The sequence below is a fragment of the Leucoraja erinacea genome, chromosome 19 (assembly GCF_028641065.1).
Source record: "Leucoraja erinacea ecotype New England chromosome 19, Leri_hhj_1, whole genome shotgun sequence".
In the NCBI taxonomy this organism is placed as follows: domain Eukaryota; kingdom Metazoa; phylum Chordata; class Chondrichthyes; order Rajiformes; family Rajidae; genus Leucoraja; species Leucoraja erinaceus.
Genome location: NC_073395.1, coordinates 11,857,600 through 11,883,648, shown reverse-complemented (window position 1 = coordinate 11,883,648; position 26,049 = coordinate 11,857,600). Strand labels below are relative to the sequence as shown.

At 42.0% G+C, this 26,049-nt stretch overlaps 1 protein-coding gene across 3 annotated transcripts in view; it reads left to right on the top strand.

The window, feature by feature from the left end:
* Positions 1-26,049, top strand: part of LOC129706216 (contactin-1-like) — a 427,793-nt gene that overhangs the window by 34,402 nt on the left and 367,342 nt on the right. For all 3 annotated transcript variants that reach the window (XM_055650289.1, XM_055650292.1, XM_055650287.1), the window contains exon 2: positions 20,972-21,024. The gene's annotated coding sequence lies outside the window, so the exon portion shown is untranslated. The remainder of the gene's footprint in view (positions 1-20,971; positions 21,025-26,049) is intronic.

The window sequence follows — 26,049 nt, the reverse complement described above, 5'->3', positions numbered from 1 at the left end:
TGGAGAGAAGGCAGGTACGGGATACTGAGTTGGATGATCAGCCATGATCATATTGAATGGCGGTGCAGGCTCGAAGGGCCGAATAGCCAACTCCTGCACCTATTTTCTATGTACCTTGTATTCCACTTGGAAAGCGTACAACCCAACGGTATTAACATTGATTTCTCCGATTTCAAGTGAAAACCCACTAACTCCCACCCCCCTTCCCTGTTCACCAATTTTCTCCCACAATCTTCCATCACCCCAGCCCTACTTTGTATGCTCATCCCAGAGCCTATGTTTTCCCTTTTATCCCCTTCTAACCCCTTCACTGTACTCATCCATATCCTTCCCTCTTTACATTGTGCTCCTCATTAGCTGACTCCCCCTTTTCATCTCTAGCCTTTGGCAAGTGGGTGGAATAAGTGACAATTGTGATGCATGTATGTATCGTACATGTATCCATCTATCACTTGCCAGGCTTTGACCCACCCCACATTTATTTTTCAGCCTCCTCCTGCACTTCTCCTCTGAGGAAGTCAAAACATTGGCTGCCTGTTTTCTCCACAAATGTTGCCTGACCCTCTAAGTTGAGCATTTTATTTATTGCTCCCTACAGCAGCGTATTGAATTTTTACTGCAGAAGTTCAAATAGTGTTCAAGGTCTTACTTTGGATCTATTAGTGTCATGAGAGGATTGATTGGCCCTGTGTCTCCAGACAGTGCTATTATATATTCTACTATTATAGCAGCTTCTAGTTTAAAAAAAATAAAGCTGTGAGGTGTGGGGAAGCCTGATTCCTGTTAAAAGGTAGTCACAAAATTCTGGAGTATATCAGCGAATCAGGCAGCAACTCTTCTCCGGAGCAAAGGAACAGATGACCAACAAAGATCAAGACGGCCAGAACAAAACAGGGCTGGCAATAATGGTTAGCAGGTGACCTTTGGTTTAGGAGCTGCACCTTGCACTCTAAATCAGCAGGTCACAAGTTCAACAGTTGAAGGCTGCCGTTTCAGGGGCGAGCAGAAAGTGATTCATTAGCTGTACTAAGTCTTTACTACTCATGGATAAATCTAACCAACCAACCCGTGTTATGTTGATTTAAGTTGATGTAAGTATTGACGAGGCTAACTTCAATGAGCAGGCATTTCAGATTAAGCACACAACTCCTTTCAATCCCCAAGAGACAATTATGAACTTCTGTTCTGTCCCACTTTTTATTTAACACTGCAAAGGAGCTTTAAATTTCAGAATAATTCCAGGTGATGTGTTAGTTGCTGTGGCAATTAGTGGTACTCAGAAAACACAGTGGATGCTTGACTGACTTGTGTCTCGGAGATTGTGTGATTGGAGCTGCTTGGTTTATTTATTCATAGCTTCCCTTGATAAAATAAATGGCTTAATGAATGCAGTAAGCTTGTTGTGCATAATCTGAGTGCCTGACCTGTTTGGAAGGTTCAGTTCATAATGGTTTCAGTGGAAATTGGAAATAAAAATCCCTGGGAAACTGATGCAGCTTTTTAAAGAACACATTTATTGCATTCAGATATTTAGATTGCATCTACATTTACATTGGACCTTCCCTTAAATGAAATGGGGTGGCTTTTATCTCTGGAAGTATTTTTCTTTTGGCATGACCAATTCCAGTAGGCATCTGCAAATGTAAATATTTGGCAATGGATTAATGCTGATAAACTTGTATTTATATCGCTCCATAGATGCTGCTGCACCCGCTGAGTTTCACCAGCAATTTTGTGTACCTTTGTATTTATATAGAAACTTTCACTGCCAATAAAGTACCTTTTGAAGTAGTTGGCAATGTAATGTAGGAAAATTGAAAGAAAATTAACTATTGCAGGGTTTCACACAATTCTAAGTGATAATAATCAGATGAGCTGAAATGGTGATGTTGGCTTGGAGATGAATATTGGCCAGGACTTTGGGGAGCACTCATCTGCCTCTAAGTGTAGTGATACTTGAATAGGTGAACCAGCTGGGCTTGTTCTTGTAATTTTACCATCGCAAAGCAAATCTCGAAATAACTTTATTCAAGGGCTGGTGGGTACAGCAAAGGCAATGGGGCCAGAAAACATTCTGGTTGCATTCCAGAAGTGCTGCATTCCCAAACTAGGTGAACCTTCAGCCAATGCAATTATAACATTTTGCATGCACCTGACAATGTGGAAAATTGCCCTGTTGACAAAGAGCAGAACAAATCCAATCTGACCGATTACTGGTGGAGAGTTCAATCTCAATCATCAATAAAGGGATGGAAACTGTTTTTGAGGGTGCTCTCAAGTGTTGTTTAGTTACCAATGACCCGTTCATCAATGGATAGCATGAGTTTCACCAGGATCACTTGGCTCTGGACCTCATCACAGTCTTGGTCCAAATTTGAACCAAAGCATTTTCCAGCAGTGAGAGTTTAGAGTGAAGCTTTGTAAATTTGAAATTGCTTCATTGATTTTAGTCATACTTCTTAAAACAGAAGATGAGTGCTGTTGTTCAAGATCAATCATCTCAGTGCAAATACTTCACTGCATGAGCAACCTGGCGCAGTTGTCCTAGGTCCAACCATCTTCAATTTTTGTCAATGTACCTTCAACTGAAGATTGGGAGATTGTTGCTGATGATTGAACAGTGCTCAACTCCATTCACAACCACTCAGCGAATGAAGCAGCCCATTGCTGCTTACAGAAAAACCTAGACAACATGAAGCAATAGGTTGGAAAGCGGCAAGTAAAATTTGTGCCAGAGAAGTCCCAGGCAATGATATTCAACAAGAGAGAACTCTTTGTCAGCCTGATTGTAGTAGGGGACGGCTAGAAAAGAAAAGGGTGACGCAAAGAGAGAGGAGTGAAATGTAGCCAGAGAGAAGGATATTGGTGGAAGGGGTGGGATATTAGATGGGATGTGCGTGCATCTGGGTGTGGGGCATGGGGAGAGAGGAGAAAAAAGGGTATAGGTTGGGTTAGTTGGTTAACTAAAATTGAAGAATTCAATGTTCATACCGTTGGGTTGTAAGTTACAAATAGAATATGAGGTACCGTTCCTCCAGTTTACATGTGTCCTCACTATGGTAATTGAGTAGACCAAGGACAGAAGGGCCGGTGTCAGAATAAATTTATATTCTTTTAACGTGTAATTGAAAGACACCGCCTCTGAAAGGAAGCTGTGTATTAAGCCGGTCAAGCTTGCCTTGTTTTAGTAGTAGTTTTGTACTTCACTGATCCATCTGAAATAAAGCAAATATGACAAGGGAAAAGGAATCAATTGAAGGAAATCTCTGGGATATGTTTATTGCCTGAGGAAATAATATAATCTTGCAAATCTGCATCTCTTGTTCTCACCAAATGTAGCCTGATCTCAGCTAACTCAGATCTGTTGGTGGTACCTTAACTATTCACCAGGCTATTCACACGCGTGGGTTTCTTCCGGATGCTCCAGTTTCCTCCCACACTCTAAATAAACTCCAAACCTCGGGTTTCTAGGTTAATTGGCTTCAGTGTGATGTAAAATTGGCTCTAGTACGTGTTGGTAAGTGTATGGGGTGATTGCTGGTTGGCGCGGACCTGGTGGGCCAAATGGCCTGTTTCCACGCTGTATTGCTAAAGTAAGGTAAAAGTAAAGCTGCTGTCTCCCCTTTTTATTATATGCTTACACAGCGCAGGGGTTCCATGCTGGTTATCTACTCAGCATTAGAAGCAATTGAGCTTGCAACAGAGTTGGTGATGGGGGGGGGCTGGTGTTTTCACTGTGTTCATAATGTTGGACTGAGTACCCATCATTTACAGATTTATCAAGCGTGCACTGATTTAGCATCACACAGTAGTGTTTTTTTACTGTCTTTGTCTCTTAATAACCTGTTTTAACAAGTACTTTGCCCGGTTCAGTTCTTCAACTTTGTTAGCGCTGTCATTAAAATCAAATTTCTGAAAGACTATTAAAGAAGTTAATGAGCAAAACCTCTCAACAGGCAGTGATATAATTTGTTTGCATTTTGTATGCAAATGTGGTCTCGTACGAATCAGTGATTCCTGGTCCTCATTTCTGCTACGGTTCAACATTAAGCTTTGACGATCAGCTCGAACCGACAGAATGAATGGTCAAAACATCATGTCTTCATCATCCTGTGATGACACCTAATTTTCCCAAGGATGTCAAGGTTCTCTGTTTCCTGGGATGCTGGAAGGGGTGGTTGAAGAGCCATCATGCCGTCTTGTATTTAACTTTCACTCAAGCAAGTCGCATTTTGAATTCTTGGATTAATCAAGACGGTTTTTGTGTCTGCTTGTCAACTCGAGATCTCTGATTGCCTCTTCCTGTTATTTCCTTTGTGGGTTTGCTGGCTAATACTTCCCACTTTTCACTGCATTCTACATCAAAATCACACCAGTCTATAATTGTACTGTCTGTGTAATCTACTATTCTTGCACTCTTGTACTTAAGTTTGATTGTACCTATATATAGTAAATCTTCGAAATGAAATATCTTTAACAAGCAATTTCACTGTACCCAAGTACATGCACCATTAAATAAGCATGTCTTTTTGTGTAGGAAGGAACTGTAGATGTTGGTCTATACCGAAGATAGACGCAAAATGCTGGAGTAACTCAGCGGGTCAAGCTCGCCCACTGAGTTACTCCAGCATTTTTGTGTCTTGGCCTCTCTTTTTTTTCTATTCTTTGACTTAACTTGCTAACTGGGCAAAAGACGGGATAATGTGTGAGGGGAAAATTAGAGCAATTCAACAGTAGCGATTCAATTCCGTGGCAATTCAGTAACAATTCGACAGTCAGATTAATTCTTGTGGCTGTGTTTGGCCTTGTAGAGGGAGCATCCCGGTTTTTCTGCTGTCTCTCTTCTCAAACTAGGTCAGCTGATCGAGTACAGAAGAGATTCAGCTAGATGTTACCTGGAGGGCTTTAGTTATCAGGGGAAAGTGGATAGGCTGGGTTTGTATTCCCATGGTTAAGGATACACAGTGTATCGTGAGGTTGCGTGGGAACTTGTAACTCAGCGGGCATGAGTTAAGGAGGTGAGGGATGACTTCATAATGATTTAAGATTATGAAGGGCATAAAGTAGATAGTCAAAATCTTTCTCCCTTGGCTCTATCAAAAACAAGAGATAGGATGTGCAATGCAGGAGGTTTAGAGGGGATCTGAGAGATAACTTTTTTAAATTTAGAGTTGGGCGGCCCGCAGAGGTGACAGCGGAACCTCCGGTCGGTCCTCGACGAAAGGGGAACTAAATCCCCATCCATAAAAGAGAAGGTGAGGTGAGGGGTAATCTGCAGAAGAGGTTATAGAATTGGAAATAACAAAATTTAAGAGGTGTTTAGACACTTGAATAGGCAAGGAATTGAATACTACAATCAAAGGCAAATGGGATCAATGCTAATAAGGTCAGTGTGAATGTGGTGGGCAGAAGGCCCCTTCTCTGTGCTATACAAGTTTGACCGATCGAGCTGCCACTTGTCGACGTAGGCGGCCCATCGGGGAGCGGATTCCCTTTGGGGGTGGGGGGGAGAGGGGGGGGGGGTATATGTGCTGTTTGATCGCCCCCTGCTCCCCAGGAATTTTCCATATTGGCACCAAGAAATGAAAAGTAGATTGCTGTTGACATCGCTGGCCCTGCCAGCATTTATTATCCATCCATATTACTCCCAAACTGAAGAGGAAGTTAAGAGTTAAGCATATTGGTAAAGTTCCTTCCCTGAGTAGTTGTTTTCCAACCAGAACTTAAAAAAAAAATGATGATCCTGACATTGCTGTGACAGATTATTTATTGTCACAACTTTAAATCGCAAGCTGCAAGAATGGGATTTTAACTTGTGCCACTGGATCAATAAACCAGAACTCTGACTTCTTGTACGGTAACTTAAGGGCCTGTCCCACTTGGGCGTCATTTACGCGGCACGACACGCGCGTCGTGATGCGCACGTGATGCTGCATGGCGTGCATTAAACACGCATGGCGCGTGGTGAGGCGTGGTGGTGTAGGCAGTGACTCAGGATTTTGGAATTCACAAAATCTTTGCGTGCCACCTGCGTGACGCGCAAATGACGCCCAAGTGGTACAGGCCCTTTAAACTCTCTAGTGGTTTGTATTCAAATGCATCTGCTTGTTCTCACTTCAAAAGTGGAAGGTTGCGCAGGTATGATCTGCCCACAAACTGATGCCAATCCAATTCACCCAGTTACTGTCCCATCTGCCCAGTTGACAGAGAAAATGTGAGGGAAAGTGTGGCTTCTACATGGCACACTGACATACTGGTTTCAATGTTTCTTGCATTGTGGCAATAATGTACCTTGAAACCTCTGAGCTTCTGCGGGTTGTATTTTGTGAATACAGTGTTAGATCTCTTACATTAATATTCTGCTCACTGAATCCCAGTTTTAGGTTTTGTAATGACCACTGAGTGCTTGACCTAATCATAACCTTGGACCAAAGAGCTGAATTGCAGTGGTGAGGTGAGAGTAGCTGCACTTGGCATCACTGCAGCATTTAACTGAGTTTGAGATTAATTGATCCAGGGTAAAATTGATGTTGGTGTTTGTTGGAGCGACAAATCTCTGCAGGCTGGAGTTGTACTGTCGCACAAGATGGTGGCTATGGTGATTAGAGATCAACCATCTTGTTCCTTGGGATTTTATTGCAAGAGTTTCTCAGGGCAGTGTCCAAAGTCCAACCATCTTCAGCTGCGTCATTACTGATGTTCCATTCAGAAGATCAAAGTAAAGAACCTTGTTGATACTTTTGAAGTTCAAATATTGAATCAAATTGTGCAGTAAGATTACGCCGATATTTGGGCCAGATCCAAGAAATGACGAGTAGCTTTCATCAGACTTGCCAATAGTGAGACTGTAACTAATTATTTTTTAGTATTGCGTGGCATAACCATCATTAAGTTGAATGCACTAACCAGGGATCACCGTTAACCATGTTATGGTGACTGGTGTGGGTCAGGCTGGGTGTCTTAAGGTGAAATCCTGTTTCTGTGAGCCTGTCCTTTTACCCCGCTTTCATACTCCCTCAAAGATACCATGAGCAGGGGTATGATGCAATACTCCATCTTTGCATGTTTTAAGCACAGCTTCAGCAAAGTTCCAAGTGGGTTAATGCATTTTGTTCAAAGCAGCTTGCTCGATCAATAGCTCATCCACCAACTAAGTGCAGTGACTGCCAACTTGAAAATGCAGTGCAGAAATATCACAGCAGTTTCTTGAAAGCATCCCCTGAACTTGCAATATCTGCCAGCAAGAAAAAGTGAACAGCAGTTGCATAGAGATGGTATTGCAGTGCAAGGTTCCTGACTTGCAAACCGGCCTGACTGAAAATGCATTGACATCATCATCCTTGTTTGTGCGATACCCAAGAACCATTCATATAACCAGCTGATCCATAATACAGGTGTAACATCTTTGCATCCACTGCAAAAAAACCTTCATGGGTGGTGAGAGTTATCCTTTGAGCAATGGCCCTTCCAGCATTGCTTACATTTCACAAATAGAAGTTAAAATGTGTCCACCTATCCAGAAAATCCATCACGCTCTCAATTTATTGGATTGCCCTTCCCTGGTTTAAGTGACTGCCATATAGAATGACAGGGATAAAGCACAGAATTGGCCCTTCAGCCCAACAATCCCATCAAGCACCCATTTTCCAACATGCCAGCATGCTGGAGTTTAATGGACCATGCGTAGTGTAATTCTGTTGCAGGCTGTTTGGATGATAGTGCCAAGAGGCTCATTTGGTTGCCAGTTCTCCCCTGATTTCAGATTGTGAGCTCAATCACTCCAGAACTTGGAGAAGTAATCTCAGCTACTTGGATCCCATTCTGGATGCACAATTAAAGCTTTGAACGATGACAGGTAGGAAGTGAATGTACTTGAAGCTGGTGTGCTGGTTGTTGGTTGTGCCTTATTGGTCTTATTTTGCTGGCATTCCTGGTTGGCCGGCGCTTTGGGATAAGCGTCTGCGGCTTTACTTACAGCAAGGCGTGATGGAGATGGATTGAATCTGCAGATGAGCAGATGGTTCTGAACACTGCGAGATGAGCAGGTGGCTTAGACCACAATGAGTAATTAAACTTGGCTTCTGCCAATTCTGCTGTAGCAAGCAAAATTAGCATCTGAGAGAAAGGAGAACTCCACGCTGCATTTTCAATACTCGGAATTAAGCATTGACTCACAAATTATATTTAATTTCCTCTCGGTTACTGCTTCACACTGAGTATTGCATTGAGCACTGAGTGAATGAACAGGGCACCTCATGATCCCTATTCCAATTAGGATGGCACTGAGGATGTGATGGAGTGCTGTGTATCAGCAAAAATGGAGGTAGCAACAACCACTTCAAATGTAAAAGTTGGCAAATGAGGAGTGAGACATAAAGTGCTGCTGTAACTTAGTGGGTCAGGCAGCATCTCTGGTGAAAAAGAATGGGTGATATTTTAGCTCGAGACCCTTCTTAAGACGTCTGAAAAAAGGTCCTGACCTGAAAGGTCAATTGTCCTTTTTCTCCAGAGATGCTGCCTGATCCACTGAGTTATTCCAGCAGTTTGTGTCTACAGTATAAACCAGCATCTGCAGTTCCTTTCTACACAGATGAGGAGTGGGGCTCTCCTGCTATAATGCCCCAAATGTATCCCTCAGCTGTTGGTCAAAAACAGGCTTGTCTAATATTTAAGGTACACAAATGTCTAATATTTATCTCACTTTTGTTTGCGGGAGCTTTCTGTTGGAAATTGTGGGTTATGTTTCCAGTGTGATAATAGTTACTACAGAGTATTTTAGGAATGGTATTTTATTGCCCATATAACTCTGAGGTTCTTAAATACGGAGCTTAATTTCAAGTATGTTCTTGCACGTTATATATTTTTATCCAAGCTCTGCTTTGTTGATCTATAAGCAGCTGTGCTATGGAGTTTGGGTGCACTCAAGTGGTCGTTTCTTTTGAGAGAGCTTTATTCTTCACTTGCATTGTACCTGATGTATTAGGTCCTGGTGTCTGAAGTAAAAGTAAAACTATAACAATCTGCCAGATGCAAAAATTAAGCTGTGGAGCTAATATCAGTGTTAAAACATGGCTTTAGGTTTTGTGAAACATGACTTTGTAATACACTTCTGCATTGAGTCAGCTGTGTGTTAAAGCAAATTTTAAATTTATTCCTTGCACTATTTTTCTGATGACTTTAGTTCCGAGATGTTAGTAAATCCTCAGCCTGCAGTGAATTGCCATTTTGTGCCAGAGAGAACGTCAGGCAATGTGCTCCTTGCCAGCATCAATGTACAAACCACAATGGCCAAATGGCTCTGCTGCACTGGATACCCGTCAAGTAGTCATCAGTGGATGCACGACTGATTCACAGTGCTGGGATGCTAAAGTTGGATACTTTCCCATTTGGAAGAGTCAAAACTAAATTACTGGGAGACTTTGCTACAAAATTATTGATGACTTTAATGTTCACTGCTCTTAATTCTTCTGTTGGACCTTATTTGTTATCACTCATCTGGCATCCAGTATAGGATGAGCTGAAAGTTGTATGACCTGAATATTAAAGGAACTAATGCCATTGTTTTCAGTCCTCCTCCTCTCCCCTGTTACTGACAGGCATTTGTAACATCTTTGACCCACAGATGAGCTGTTAACCGCACCCACTCTTTTGCCAAGACGATCTGCCTCCATTTCTGCAACAACGCCCATCTCTAGCACCTGCCTCTGAACTTCTGTAGAAACCCTCATCCATTCCATACTCTGCTGTGCAGACGTTTATTTTCCTAGATGATTTCCCCTTGGTTGCCTTCCGATAAATTTAAACGTGACTGCCCTTAAGCTAATTTGAATTACTCCCAATTAATTCATCATTCTCGTCAACCAGTACTTGCAGTTAAACCAACCCTTGACTTTAAACTCTGTCCAACTCTGTCCTCCCTATATCATTCTCCTCCTCCCCTACAACATTAAGAGAGCTCTACTCCCTACAATTTATAGCTTCTTGGATAGTCCCAATTTTAATTGCTCCTGATCTCATCAGCTGCCTGTGCCCAAAGGTGGAATTTGTTTTTTTTACCCCTGAACACACTGAACGGTTTGAGATGCTCCTTAAAACCTAGCTATTTGTTCAAATCACCTGCCTTCATGTTTCCTCCTACTAACGTTGATACTGCTATGATACAAATGACTGAATTCAGAGCAGAAATAGGCCACTCAATCCCTCCAGCCTGCTCTGTCATTTGATAAGCTCAGCTTGTCTTCCCACAATCATCCTTCACATTTGCTTGTCGCGAACATATCTATTTGAGCTAAAAATATTCTTACTGTGCCCTCACTGCCCTTTCAGAAAGAGAATTTTAAGATTCACAACTCTCTTGGGGCGAATGTTTAATCTTATCTTTGACCTACAGGTGAGCTCTTATTTTTAGCGACTCCTAGTTTGATAGTCTCCTGCAAAAGGAAACATCTGCTCCACTTCCACACTGTTAGAATTGCTCAGGATCTTATGCTTCAATCAAATTACCTCATCTGCTAAACTCCCATAGGGTACAAAGCATAGCCTGTCCTGCCTCCCCTCAGAAGTCAAGTAAATCTCTTCCAACCTGCTTTCAGTGTAATAATGATTCACTGATACGTGTACATAGGTCCAGTGAAATTCATTGTTTTTGCACACAATCTGGTAAAATCATTCAGCAGACTTCATCTAGGTATTAGCATCCTTTCTTAAATAATGAGGCCAATACTGCACGATATTCCAGGTTATACCAAGCCAATTAACCTGCAAACCTCTTCGTCTTTGGGGGGAAACCGAAAATCTCGGCGAAAACCCACGCGATCATAGGGAGAATGTGCAAACTCCGTACATCAAGCACCCTGGCGATGTAAGGCAGCTACTCTACTGCTGCGCCACCGTGCTGCCTTAGGCACCGGGGTGGGAGTAGGTTTTGAGACAGTTTCGTGTTGGAATGGGTAGCTGACTTGAGTCAATAGTTTCTCCACCAGTGGTGCTTTCTGTGAATTTGCCTTCATGTGATTTTTTTTTTTTTTTGAAAGATATGACTCTGCATGTATTTTTATTTCAAATCGGTCCCTGTCAATTTATCTTACTGAAACAAAATATAAATTAAATCACTGTTTTTATGACTTAATTACAATATAAGTGTTCACAAACTCATCTTGGATTCGACTCAACTTATTGATGAATGATCTGACTGTATTAATTCTTCCTCCATCAACTGATGCATGTTTTGGGTCTACCTCTGACCACTGGCCCTCTCAGATAATTGATAGGTTTGACACTTCTTGTTCTAAATTTGCTGCCTCATGTCACTCTCACTCAAGCTGCCTTCGTGCCCCATTCAGTCTTCCATAGTGACGACTAATGCAAAAAATGTATTCAACATGTGTGTCGTTTTTTGGTGTGCTGTTATTAATTAGCCAGTCTTCTTCTAGAGGCCCCACTTTTTACTTTAGCTGCTCTCATCCTATTCAAATAACCAAAGACACATCTACTGTTTGGATTTTATACTACCCGTAAGTTTTGTCTCAAAATTCATTTTCTCCCTAATGAGCTCTTTAGTCTCGCATTAATCTTCTTAAAGCCTTCTCAGGCCTATCTCTAAACCATACCACTTTGTACAGCCTAATTTTCAATTTAACATTCTCGTTACCTCCTCTGTTAACTATAAATTGTCTTTTTCATATGAATTCCTCTTTTTGATTGGGATAAAGTCTTGTTCAGCATCATAGGCCAGTTGATTGAATATCTACAGACACAGGAACTGTAGATGCCGGAATATTGAGTAAAACAAAGTGCTGGAGTAATTCAGCAGGCAGCATCTCTTGAGGACAGATATATGCAATATTTAAGGTTGGGATCTTTCTTCAGACTGATTGTAGTGGAGGGGAGAAAGCTGGAGAAGTGAAGTGTGGATGACCTTTTTGTCTCCTTATGTCTTTGAATCCTTTATTATTGCACTTTGTACTTTTGTATCCACCCATCTGTCGATGAATATCCTCCTCACCTACATCCACTTATCACTTTGGTAGACAAAAATGCTGGAGAAACGCAGCGGGTGAGGCAGCATCTATGGAGCTAAGGAAATAGGCAACGTTTCGGGTCAAAACCCTTCCTCAGACTGATGTGAGGGTGGGGAGGGGAGAAGAAGAATGGAATAGGTGGAGCCAGTGGGCTGAGGGAGAGCTGAGAAGGGGAGGAGAAAGTAAGGACTACCTGAAATTAGAGAAGACAATGTTCGGGACTTGCCTGCGCCTCCATCTTGTACCTCATGGTTTCTAGCTCCAGTTCCCTACCTCCCAGTTCAGACCCAATCCGGACTATAGATACCGACAGGCTATCCGCCGCCATACACGGCAATTTTCCTTCCGTGCTCTGCGATCTACTCTGGCTGCGATGCGCCGGCACCTTAGTCTTGTCCTTCCCCCACCACTTTTCCACTAATTATCTCTCCCCCCCCCCCTCCCCACCCCTCATACAATCACTGAAGAAGGTTCTCAATTATTTAATGTGACTGAGAAGGTTTTAATGGGAAAGGAAAGTCTAAAACTGAAACTTCTCCTATCATTGTTCTCCGAGATGTTGCCTGACCTGTTGATTTATTGAATATCTGGCATTGCCCTCTCCTGACCTGTTTCTTGCCTTGTTTGCTCATTCCACCCTAGATGGCAACTCCCAAAAGAGCTGGATTCGACCATTTTCTAGACCCATGCTCCATAGGATCTATCCATAGATTTGAGCTTTATCATTTTAAAAAGCAATTCTCTGAGCCTATCTTTGCCCTGGACTGTGAAGATCATTAGATATCTAGTCCAAATACAGTCATTGCTACCACCTCTATGAATGGGCGTGCAAACTCTCCAGATTATCTCATTTCTTTGTAGTGCCAATTTTGAGGGTTTCAGAAGTGTACCAGAAAGCAATGTTAAGAGTTTAATTCAGATAATTCTCCTTCTAAAATATTCTTTAAAAACAGTTGTGCGAGAGAGAAATGTTGAAGCAAGTATAAATAGATTTCAGCTAGCTTGGCAAAGTGAGTATGAATAGATTTTGGCTTCCTTTTCGATATATGATTTTCTTTTGTGTGGGGAAAATCATGCACAACAGGATTTGTGTTTTTTTTTAATGTTTTGAATATAAATAGGTATTTGAGCAGGGATTACTACAAATAATCAAAGGTACTCATTTTTTATTCTAAGTGTTGCAAGCTCAGTGAAAGTGAGCCACTGATGCTGCCTTTCATCATGTCATTTGAATGCTTTTCCCAAAATGAACAACAAAGAAATGAGTTGATTTATTTGGAGGATTGGAAACAGATGCAAAGGCATAGATTAGCATATGTGTTGCTAATCAGAAAATGTAAATAATCTAATTGGGCACAAAGCCGAAGAGGGTTGATCCGAGTAACCAATACATGGCTCTCAAATGCACTGCAAATCTTGCTTAGAAACCAGAACAGGAGTTTTCCCATAGCTTTCAATCCCTTTGTTGATTCCACTTGATTCCTGTTCTGCTCTTTATCTTTGCTGACTGGTCAAAATAATCGAGCAATAAAACAAAATCTGCAGCCCATCCCCCAACTCCTTCCAAAACTCATATTCTCCCTTGCACTGCCTCCCCATTCAGTGCTGCCTATGTCAGATTTCTCCTCAACCTTATGCTGGGAGCATATGCACCAGGAGTAGGTGTGGGCCATTCAACTCTTGAACAGGCCCTGCCATTCATCAAGACCTACATCCAGCTTCTCTTTCTTGCCTGATTTCTATATCCCCTCATGCTCAGAAATCTATCATTCTGTTTTGAATGCAATCAATGTCTGAATCCCAACAGCCACCATTGTAGGGAAATGTAAAGATTCACCACCCCCAGAGTAAAGAAGTGTATATACATACATAGGCCATAGGTGCAGGAGTAGGCCATCCGGCCTTTCGAGCCAGTGTCGCCATTCAATGTGATCATGGCTAATCATTCACAATCAGTACCCCGTTCCTGTCTTCTCCCCATACCCCTTGATTCCATTAGCCGTAAGAGCTCTATCTAACTCTTTTTGAATACATCCAGTGAATCGGCCTCCACTGCCTTCTGAGGCAGAGAATTCCACAAATTCACAACTGTGTGAAAAAGTTTTTCCTCATCTCAGTTCTAAATGGCCTGTACCTTATTCTTAAACTGTGGCCCCTGGTTCTGGACTCCCCCAATACTGGGAACATGTTTCCTGCAACTAGTGTGCCCAATCCCTTAATAATTTTATATGTTTCTATAAGATTTGCCTCTCATCCTTCTAAATTCCAGTGAATACAAGCCCAGTCGCTCTTCTTTCATCATATGACAGTCCCGCCATCCCGGGAATTAACCTCGTGAAACTACCCTGTACTCCCTCAACAGCAAGAATATCCTTCCTCAAATTAGGAGACCTAAACTGCACACAAAACTCCAGGTGTGGTCTCACCAGTGCCCTGTACATCTGCAGAAGGACCTCTTTGCTCCTCTACTCAATGAGAAGAAAATGTTCTCATTTCAGTCCTAACTGGCTTGTCCATTAAACCGTGTCCCTTACTGGTTCCAGACTCTAAAACCAGAGGACGCATCTACCTTCTCCAGCTCTCTTTGTTGTTTTGATGAGGTTGCATTGCGTTCTACTAAACTCTGGAGGGCGGAGGGCAAACCACTCGTCATATGCCAGAGCCTACATGCAAGGAATCAGTCTGGTGAATCATAGAATTTACAAAGTAGAAGAGTGCAGCACAGGAACAGGCCCTTCTGTCCATAATATCCATGTCAAACATGATGCAGTTAAACTAATCTTCTCTGCCCGAACGTCATCCATATCCCTCAATTTCCTCAACATCCACATGCCTATCTAAAAGCCTCAAATGCTACTATTGTATCTGCCTCCACCACTACCCCTACGAGCATCTTTCACCAATCTCTAAGAAAAACTTGCCATGCACATTAATTTTTAAAATTTGCTCTTCTCACCATACAACTATACCCTCTAGCCTTTGACACTTGCATCCAAGGGGGAAAAAAGGGTTTGAATTTTCTCAGTACCACATTAATTGCAAAACTCTCCTTCTCTTGTGTAGGGAGCACAAAATTGTATACAATACTCCAGGAAAAGCTTTAGCAATGCTGCATATATTTGTAGTGAAATCTCTTTACTCGTGTATTCAAATACTTTGGCAATTAAATTGCCATATCATGTTAGCTTTTGCTGCCTTACAACAACATAAAATATACCTTCTGCCTTACATTTGCGGGGACTCTGTTTATTCTACTATTTTCCATTTTTAATTTAACTCTTCAGTCTATTACCCCCAATTTGATGTGCTTTGACCTTGTAAACCATCCTCCTCATCGAAAGCCTGCTGAAAATCCACATTAATTGGTTCTCCCTCACTATTTGAATAGGTGCATTCTGAAATAACTGTTAAATTAGCCAGACGTGATTTGCCTTTCATATGATGCCCAGTATAGCTGGCTGTATTCTTTGTGAACATGATTTGACTGCATAGGGTATGGTGTGGTGCAGCTAGTAGAATGGTAATTTCAAAGTTTTAGTCAAATGATCTCTGGTGAAAGGCTTTGAGGGATACACAGCCAAATGTGACTATCTTGGATGGACATCATGATCAGCATGGATAAGTTGGTCCGAAGGCCCTATTTCCATGCTGTATGATTCTGTCTCCTGGTGCTGTGTGTGGGGAGTTTACATGTTCTTCGGGTCACCATGTGGGCTTCCTCTGGGTGTTCCGGTTTTCTTCCACGTCCCAAAGGTGTGGGTTAGGATGTTATTTAGCTGCTTTGAATCATGCAACGTGTGAACGTGAGCAGTAGAAGGTTGAGGGATGATCGTGGGAATGTAGGATTCATGTAAGTGAGCGTTTGGGATTTATGTGTTTGGTTAGGACAGTGGGCTGAAGGGCCAGTTTCCCTGCAGCATGATTCCATAAAATAGACACAAAATGCTGGAGTAACTAACCGGGATCTCTGGAGAGAGGGCATTGGTGACGTTTCAGTTTGAGACCCTTCTTCAGATCTGACGAGACCCGACCCGACCTCACCCATTCCTTCTCTCCAGAGATGCTGCCGGTTGCGCTGAGTTACTCCAGATTTTTTGTCTGTCTTTGGTGTAAATCATCTGCAGTTCCTTCCTACATACTATGATTCTATGATCTTTGACAGCCCCCTGTTATGTGCTGCTTGGCATGTGTTGCTGGTGTCCAACTGTTTTTTCTTGGTGTGAAGTGAAAACCCATATTATTTTTCCTTCCCCATAGTTCAGCAAAATTGAGGCCAGTTGGATGAGCACAGTAAATGAATCATTGAATCGTACAACACTATAACAATGGATTGTTTGGTCCATCAACCTTGTTTACTTTTAAGATACAGTGTGTAAACTGGCCCTTCAGTCCACACTGACCAACGATCATCTGTACACTAGTTCTATTTTACACATTAATGACGATTTACAGAGGCCATTTAACCTATAAACCTGCAAATCTTTGTAATGTGTGAGGAACCTAGAGCACCCGGAGAAAACCTACATAGTCAAACGGAGAACGCACAAACTCCGTACAGTCAGCACCCTAGTCAGAATCGAACTCAGGTCTCTGGTGTTGTAAAGTAGCAACTCTTCCGCTGCGCCACTGTGTTGCCCGACTCTGTTTGCTCGGATAAAGTAAAATTGAGTGAGTGCTACTTGCCCAGAGTTTGGCAGATTTCAAATTCTAGTAATTAAATGATCGAATAAAATTAAGTCCAGTCTTAGTAATGATAACTGGAAAAGTACCAGCTGGTTGTGAAGACCCATGTGATTCATAAGCATTCTTCCATAGACTTGATTTAGTCTTTAAGCTATTCTGAACCCACAGCAATGTGGTTGATTCCACATTGACCTCTGAAATTGGACTGTGTCACTTTGGTCAGAGTCTGGTTAGGAGAAGTGTTGACCTTTCAGATGATGTACATATAAATATAAAAACAACTTAAATCTCAGCTGCCTGGCTATTGACAATTCAGCCAGCGGTAACATTTTATTTTTAACTGCCAACTTTACTTGAAGGAGATGAATCCCACTTTATCCATGTGACTGATCCCTCGCTGTTGATATAATTTCAATCTTCTGTTCTGTATCGTCCCACCTCTCTTTATGAGCAGTGTACGAATTTAGTTACACGTGGCAGCTGGAACTGAACTTGCTTTAATGTGGTTTAGTATGATTTCCTGTCTTTTGTAGTGTAATCCTCTGTTTATGAAACTAAGGATTCTGTGTATTAGCAGCTTGTTTAAACTGTCCACGCACTTTCAATTATTTTTGTACTCCATCAACTCATTATTGTAGCCTTTTTAAAATCAACTAATACTGTAGAGACCAGATGCTTAGAACCATATGTGAACCTAAGTATTATATTGCTACATTAATGATGATGAATTGGACCAATAATCTGACAGGATGAATGGAGGATGTGTTAGATAACCCCAACAGGTATAAGGGGCACACTTCAAAATTATCTCCTAATAAACTTCAAATTAAGAACCTGAGATCCAGCAGCAATAGTTTCGATTGAATGTGTCACCCGACTGGCTCCTGATAGCATTGAAAATTAGCTAATTTTCAGGCATAACCATTAGCCCAACTTGTATCTGTTGCTATGCATTTCATTATCAGATATCTCTGCACGAGTATGGACTATTTGTTATTTGGAAGCTGGTAGTATTTCGGATATATTTAACTTCGTACACCACAAACGTGGGCCTTCAACCCACCAAGGTTGTGCAGATCAAGATCTGTTTACTCCAGTTATATTTTCCCCACAATCCCATCAAGTCTCTCTAGATTCTACATCTCATCTACACACTTGAGCCGCTTATGTCAGCCACTTAATCTACTAAACTGCATCTGCCATGGGATGCAGAAGGAAACAGGAGTGCGGAAGAGAACCAAAGTGGAACGGAACCAAAGCACCCGAGGAACACCTGGGTAGTTGCAGGGAGAATGTGCAGATTCCATGCAGACAGCTTTGGTGGTCTGAAGAAGGATCTCGACCTGAAACGTCACCTGGTCCTTTTCTCCAGTGACGCTGCATGACCCACTGAGTTACTCCAGCGTTTGTGTCTGTCTCTGGATTCCAGGATTGAACCTGGGTTTTTGGAGCTCTGAAACCTCGGCTCTATTAGTACTACCCAAAATCCCTCCACTTGCTCTTAGATTTTCTTTAATTTTTAGTTCCAGTCTTTCTGATTGTAGAGAAAAGGTGCACAGTTGAGGGAGCCTCAGCTCCCGACTACTTGCGTTCAACACCAGGGGAGCAAGTGATGAGTATGTTTCCTGCGTGCAATTCTACAATTTAAATCAGTTCGGTATAAACGCGCATAATTGCATACTAATCCCCGTGCTAATTGCTGCAATTGGCAACACAGAAATTGACCCTTTGGATTGGATGAAAAGAGGAAGCAATTTATTATTTTTTAAACATCTATTTACTTTCTCATTTAATGCCATGTTATGTTCAATAATATCTTACAAAGTAACCTATGAACCTGTGGAGTGTGGGAGGAATCTTTGGAGTGTGGGAGGAATCCGGAGCTCCCGGTGAAAACCCACACGGTCACAGGGAGAACATACAAACCGTACAGACAGCACCCGTAGTTAGGATCAAACCCAGGTCTCTGGTGCTGTAAGGCAACAACTCTACCGCTGTGCACTGTACCACCCCTATATCTTCATTGCCAAACAGACAGGATTGTTGGAATGTTTTTCTCTTCACTTTGACTGCTGCTTCAAAAACACTGGTTGGGCAGTTTGCTTGATTAACTCCCACCCACCAGCGTCCACTCCTGGTACCACTAGCACACCATGGGTGCCGTTAGTAACCCCTACAAAATATGTTCCAACAGAACCGTCCAGAAGTGCAGGAGCATTGGATGCCACTGCCTCCAAGATTTTCTCCTAATTTTGCACAATCCTGACTTGGAAATTCTGTATGTTTACCACACCTGAGGTTGCATGTTAAAAAAAAATGACATTCCTAATTTAACAGAACTATGAATGCCAGTTAGAGAACATGACTCCTCACATTCTGAAGGACCAGCAATAAATGCCCCTGGCATTCGGTGCTATCCCACACATGGAAACATTCCCCGTGTCCAATTCATGAAAACCCATAATTTGGATGATCTCCGTTGGGGTACCCTTCACCTCTTCCCACTCAAGAGACATAACCTGTTCATCCTTTCCTAATATTATCACATAAAATTATCACTTATTGAAACAAAGGGTGCAGAAGTGACCAAATACTTCTGCACCCTGTCAATAGATGAAATATTATTTTTCTGGCTTGCTGGACATCAGCAGCCCAAGCTGTGTTCTGAGTTAACCAGATGATTAAAATAGAGCACTGAGATAGATCACTGTGCTCCCCTAAATTAAAAGTCCTTTGCTCAATTGCAGTTTGATTTCTCGTACCCTGCTCTTGGCAGGAGACTGACTAATCTGTCAAGCTTGCACAGCATGGGCTTTACATCCAGATACTTCCTGCTGGTATCATCTGCACAGTTCTCTGCTCTGTGGGGGGAGAGAATAAAAAGCAGAATTGCAAGTAAAAGTGGTAGCTGCAGTCTTATAACCTTGCGCTTAATTTTCCCTCTGGCACAAAATTACACTGGGATTTCACGAGAAAGAGTTAAACCCATGGAATAAAGACCAGCTGTTGAAAAGAGATAATGTTAATTATAAGGGAAAGAAAAATCTCAAATGATTCCAGAGGTGAAGTGTTTTGATGTCTGTACTATCCATAAATAGCTGTTTTGTATGCAGTGTAGTGTGGAGCTAAGTATTTGGTCACTTCTGCACCTCCTGCATATATATTTATATATCAGGAAAGGATGAACAGATTGTGTCTCTTGAGTGGGAAGAGATGAATAGTACCCTAATAGAGATCATCCAAATTATGGATTTTTATGAAGTGGACACGGGGAATGTTTCCATGTGTGTGATAGCACTGAACCTTAATGTAAGACGGTCACCAAAATAATCAGAAGGGAACTGTGAAAGATTTCTCATGGATAAAGTGAGAAAGGGCCACCCACTGCCTTGCGATGGTTGAGCAAGTGGCACAGATGCATTGTGAGGAGAATTTGGGCGAATGAGAGGGGAATAGATGATAGCAAGCACTGATAACTTTGGAGAGAATAGAGGATACTTGTGGAGTATGGACAACAGTATGGACTGGTTGGTTCGAGAGGCATGTCATAAACCTAGGAATTAAGTTACCGAAATAAGTATGCCTGGGCTTAATGCAAGTCTAGAGTAAAAAGCAACCAACAGTCTGTCCTCAAGAGACTATTACGAAGACAAGTGTGGAAGGTGTTGCATTGATGCAGTTGATTATTCTGTTGAAAAGCTGGGACTGAAGTAGAATGATGGGAGAGTTCTTTACCTGAATCCGAGTCTGAAGAAGGATCCCAACCCGAAACGTTACTTGCCCACTTTCTCCAGAGATGCTGCCTGACCCGCTGAGTTGCACCAGCATCTTGTGCCTGTCTTTGTTAAATACCAGCATTTGCAATTCCTTTTTATTACAGACTGCTTTACGTGCATGATTAATCTGTTATAGACATGTCCTGGGTGGGTGGGTGCCAGCGTATATGTCCAGTCAGAAATATTAACCAGATCCCCAGCAGCCTCGTCACTTTCCTTTGGACCCACTTCTGATCTCTGTATGCTAGTTGTTGTTTTGAAAGTACAGAGCGAAGCCTGTGATTAATTGGCCAATTTGTGCAAGTTACTGATTGAACTGCCTCCTCCTCCACTTCGGGTTATTTGCCAGTGGGCAGACTCTTAACAATTGTTAAATTTATTGCTCTATCAAATCTAGTTTGACAACTGTGGTTTATTTGCTCATTCACAATGGTTGGCCAGTTTGTCCTTTCATTCAGCTGCCTTCAAGTGATTTTCTTCCTTCACCCACAGATTTCTGAGGCACCAACCTTCAAGGTCTGAACGCTTTCCTTCCATTGACTCCGGTAAGAGCTGGTCCAAAAGAACATTACAGGCCAATAGCATCTGTGGTGGGGGTGGGTGTGTGAGGTTTGTGGAGAGGACTGTGAGTTGTTGGGGAGGGGGCTGGAGGGGAAGGAATTGGTGATGTTTTGGGTTGAGCCCCCGCATTAGCAAAGCAAGTGAAGATTGAAGATAGATGGGGGAGGAATGAGACTGGAATCAGTAGGCGGTAGCTGGTCCGAGGAGCTATGTGATGATGGATGGGGGGGGGTGCGATGGAGTTGGGCGACAGATGCAGGTAGAGGATGTGGAAGCAGATGAGGAGAGGTAAAGGCAGTTTGTAGTGGGGTTGTGGCAAAGGTGAAGATAGAGGCTGAATGATAAGCAGGGGCACAAAAGTAGGGCACCAGGAAAGGTATATGGGGGGTGCCCTAGGTGGGAGTATGGGAAATGGGACAAAAATGGGAGCATGGGTCTGGATCGGAATGAGAGAGAGAGAGAGTGGTAACACAGGAGGTAAGGATTAGCTGTAATTGGAAAATTCAGCGTTCACACCATGGCGTAGTAGATTACCCAGGCGGGATATGACTGTTCATTTAAAGTTCACTTTTTAGTATATTTATTACAAAACTCCGTACATATGCTGAGAAAATAAATCGCATATCTTTTTACATTGAATTTGGACGGAAAAATAAAATAAAACAAAAATCTAGGTTTCGGTATGGATTGTGAAGTCCATAGTTTTCGTTCTGGATCCCGCTGCATTGAGTCGTCAGGAATTCCAACCATGCATATACAGTAGAGTACAATAAGGTGTGCCGCAATCTGGGTGGAATAAGGAATCCTGCATTTTGGGTGGAATTTTTGGGATTTTTACTCTCATTTCTCTGGAAGGAGAATCTTCCTGAGCAGGTCCCAGCCCAGTTTCTTGAAACCAACTGGGTAGCTTCCCTTTGCGTTATCAAGGCAGCAATAGAATTGCTGCTTTACAGCGCCAGAGATCCAGTTCGATCCTGACTACGGGTGCTGTCTGTACAGAGTTTGTACCTTCTCCCTGTGACCGCATGGCCTTTCTCCGGATGCACCGGTGTCCTCCCACATTCCAAAGACATACAGATTTGTAGATTAATTGGCTTCTATAAATTGTCCCTAGTGTGTGGGATGCAAATCTGGAATAAAATGGAATCCAAAGACCGAACAAAGATGATGCATGTGTGAAATGGGAAAAGAGATAGGCAGTACGGGTGGCGCAGTAATAGAGTTGCTATCTTCCTGCGCCAGGGACCCGACTTCGATCCTGATTATGGGTGCTGCCCGTACAGAGTTTGTCCATATCCCCGTGACCATGTGCTCTTTTTCTGGGTGCTGCAGTTTCCTCCCACACTCTAAAGACATAGAGGTTTGTAGGTTAGTTGGCTTCAGTAAAAATTGTAAATTGTCCCTGTGTGTAGGATAGTGTACAGGTGATTGCTGGTTGGCACGATGCGCCGAAGAGCCTGTCTCTATGTTGTATCTCTTCGAATCACTTCCCTCTGGAAGGCCACTACGGACTGTCAAAGCTGCCACAGCCAGACATAAAAACAGCTTTTTTCCATGAGTAGTAGCTCTACTCAATAACCAAAAATCTGTAGCCTCCTTTTGCTCTGGTATTTTATTTAATTCTCATATTTAATCAATAATGATTTATTATTAACGTTTCATGTATTATGTGTTACAGTTATTTACTGTCACCATATGTCATGTTGTCATGTGGGCGGAGCACCAAGGCAAATTCCTTGCAAGTGAATACTAGGCCAATAAACTCATTCATTCATCTCTAAAGTAAACTAAAATTGCATTTTCAGTGCAGTACTAATACATCAGATGACTTGGTGCACTTACAGAAAATAACTGTAACACTTTAATGTGCGATGATCTGCAGAAAGTGTCTCCCATCCGAGTGCCCCTACTTGCTTCCTGTCTCGGGAGCTGATGAACAATATCTTTGAAGTTGTACCGTATTGTCATTCCTTTCTTCTGCAACACACTAAAAAGGTGTCAGTGTTTTCAAAGGTCGATTGGAAGGTTGACCTTTCTTTAAAATGTATTGTACAGTCAGGGAAATGGACTTTAATAAAGAGTTCAGTTAGAACATGCCTCATGCTCAGTCTTTAGCATCTTATCATTTCTAAATTTGTTTTCATTTGAAATTTTCCAATTTCATCAACCCAGCAAAAAAATAAAATGTTGTTATTTGTGTTATGTCAAATGCTTTTTGGTTGACGAGGGAGTCAGTGAAATGTGTTCTATCATGTGGACCATCAAACAGTCACATACTGTCAGTCTGTACTTTAGCAAACATCAGGCAAGCACAGCAGACACATCCCTTGCCTCTGAGAGGAGCTGTCATCTAGGAATCAGGCCATAGCATTCTACCATCTGAGTCGGATTGTGAGAGCAATTTTCCAGCACTGTGGACAGGAATGTCAAATCTCACCTGATAGCTTGGCAGACTAACGCATCTCGTCTCGGACATGAGACCTCTGCCCTCACTGGTGGATGTGAAAGATAAATCTGACTTCTTTAAGGTGAGCAGGAAAGATTTTCTGGTAGTCCTTTATCCCTCAACAGGGGTCAAGGAAAGAGTGTTCACGCCACGGCTGTTTCCACTAATCTTTCCACCACTACACACAAGAAGCGCAAGATGCCATTGTTGGAAGATGCCGAGAAGTGTGTTCAGCTCTGGCTGAACAATTTCTAAACTTGTGATGTGGCCCCAATAAGAAGATCCCTCAACAGTTCTGATGAAAGACCTTTAACTCTGCTTCCTTTGTGCAGATAATGTCTGATCTGCATGTTTCAGCATTTTTCTATTTCATTTCGTCTTTGATCATTAGTTGTGTTACATTCTATGTGAGTTTCCTGAGCATGAATTGGCTGCTTTGCTTCCTGAGTACATTTCAGAAATTCCTCAGTCAGGCCTATTACTGTGTCCTAAGGTCGTGGAAGTTTTGAAATAAATACTGGTCTTTCATTTGTCAGAGTATCAGGACAGTGCAGTAAGGAAATCACCAGGTTATTGACCTTGTGTTTAAGAAGGAAGTGCAGATGCTGGAAAATCGAAGGTACACAAAAATGCTGGAGAAACTCAGCAGGTGCAGCAGCATCTACGGAGCGATGGAAATAGGCAACGTTTCGGGCCGAAACCCTCCTGAGTCTGAAGAAAGGTTTCGGCCCGAAACGTTGCCTATTTCCTTCGCTCCATAGATGCTGCTGCACCCGCTGAGTTTCTCCAGGATTTATGTGTACCTTAGGTTATTGACCTTCACTCTTGCAAAGGTCAGCTCAAAGTTGTTACAAGTAAAAAGGATAATGCGATAGTTGTAGAAGCTTTAATAAGTATACAGATTCAGACAGCAAACTGAGCTGTAATAGTGTGAAGGTAAATTCACGGAGTGTTTAAAGTATGTTTTTTTCAATCAGTATGTTGAGAAATGATTGCAGGAGCACACTATGTTAGATAAAGTATTGTTCGATGAGAAAGGGTTAAATGAGGATCTGGTTGTTGATGGGTCTTGGGGTTGTAATGTTATATTTAAAGATTGAAAGTGATTTAATTCAATTTGAAGCAAAGGTATTACAGTACATCTAAATAAACTACCAAGATACAAGGTGGGAGTTTCCCTGCTTACCACCTGCCTTCGGGAGACTCTGATCTAATGAGAACCCAAGATTGAATATATATCGAGGAATTTCATTGCTTACGTGCACGACATACAAAATTCATCTAAAATAAAGTTACTCTTGGACATGTTTTAATACAAGCTACAGGAACCTAATCAGTGTTCATATCCTATTGGGAGTGATTGCCAGCCTGATTTCCTATAATATATAGTACATTTTATTTTCTCTTTTCAGAGACATGGTTTGATTTTTTTAATTTCCTTGAGGCTCTTAATGCCATTTTCTTTTTTCCTTCAGCATGTTCCTGTTGAAAGGATAATATCAAATTACATGCTGTAAGTAAGTTAGGTGTGTTATTCAATCAAATGATTAAGTTAGCTGTGTTGTTTTACATGTAAACCTTTTTTCCTTCAATCTCCTTTACCATGCATTTGTTTGTAAAAAACAAACTATCAAGAGAGTACATCCGATGAACCAAGTATCCTGAAGCACAGATGAAGGGTCTCACCACAAAAAGTTGATTGCCCATTTCTTTTCACAATTTCTGCCTGAGCTGTTGAGTTCCTCCAGCAGTTTATTTTGCTCCCAATTTGTGATCTCTCGGTTACTGCTCTAAACTTTCCATTGACATATATTTATGTTGCAAATGACTTTATGACCATGTGATACAGTCGTTGGTGTTGCTGCTGCATTGCTCCAGTGACCTGGGTCAATCGTGACATTGGGTCATCTCTGTGCAAACTTTGCACTTTCTCAACGTGACTGCATGAGATTCCCCTGGATGCTCTGGTTTCCTCCCAAGCCACAACAAATGGATGTGCGGGTCGGTTAAATTAGCCCTCGTGTTTCTGGATGGGAGGAGGGTACCTGATGACATGAGGTCATCTGAGGTCTCTCCCTCACAAGAGCGAATGAGTTACAGGAAAATAAGTGGGTAAATTGCATTGATGGGAATGCTCAAAGAGCCAACATTAACTTGGCCTCCTACGTTGTAAGAACATACGCAATATAACGACAGAAACGGACTGTACTCTCATAGAGTTGTACAGCACAGAAATGATGCAAGGACTGGTTTCTACTGATTGGTGCAGTTGTTTTGCAAATTGTGCTTGACCATGATGCCTATGATGGTCAATGATCAATGAGGCCATTGGCTTATCTGAGCTCAGCCATATAGGATAATTCTACAATTATACATCCTTTCTCCAACATCCAATACCCATCCCATTGTCAAATGCATGTACTTATCTCCCAGTCCAAGCTGGAAATTGATTCAATGTATTGATCCCTCTTTGTGAGAAGAGTCTTCCTGATAGCAGTTCAATTTTTTCTTTAATGGATTTAAACTCAGTACATTCATTCCTTGATCTATGAATGGATTGCGT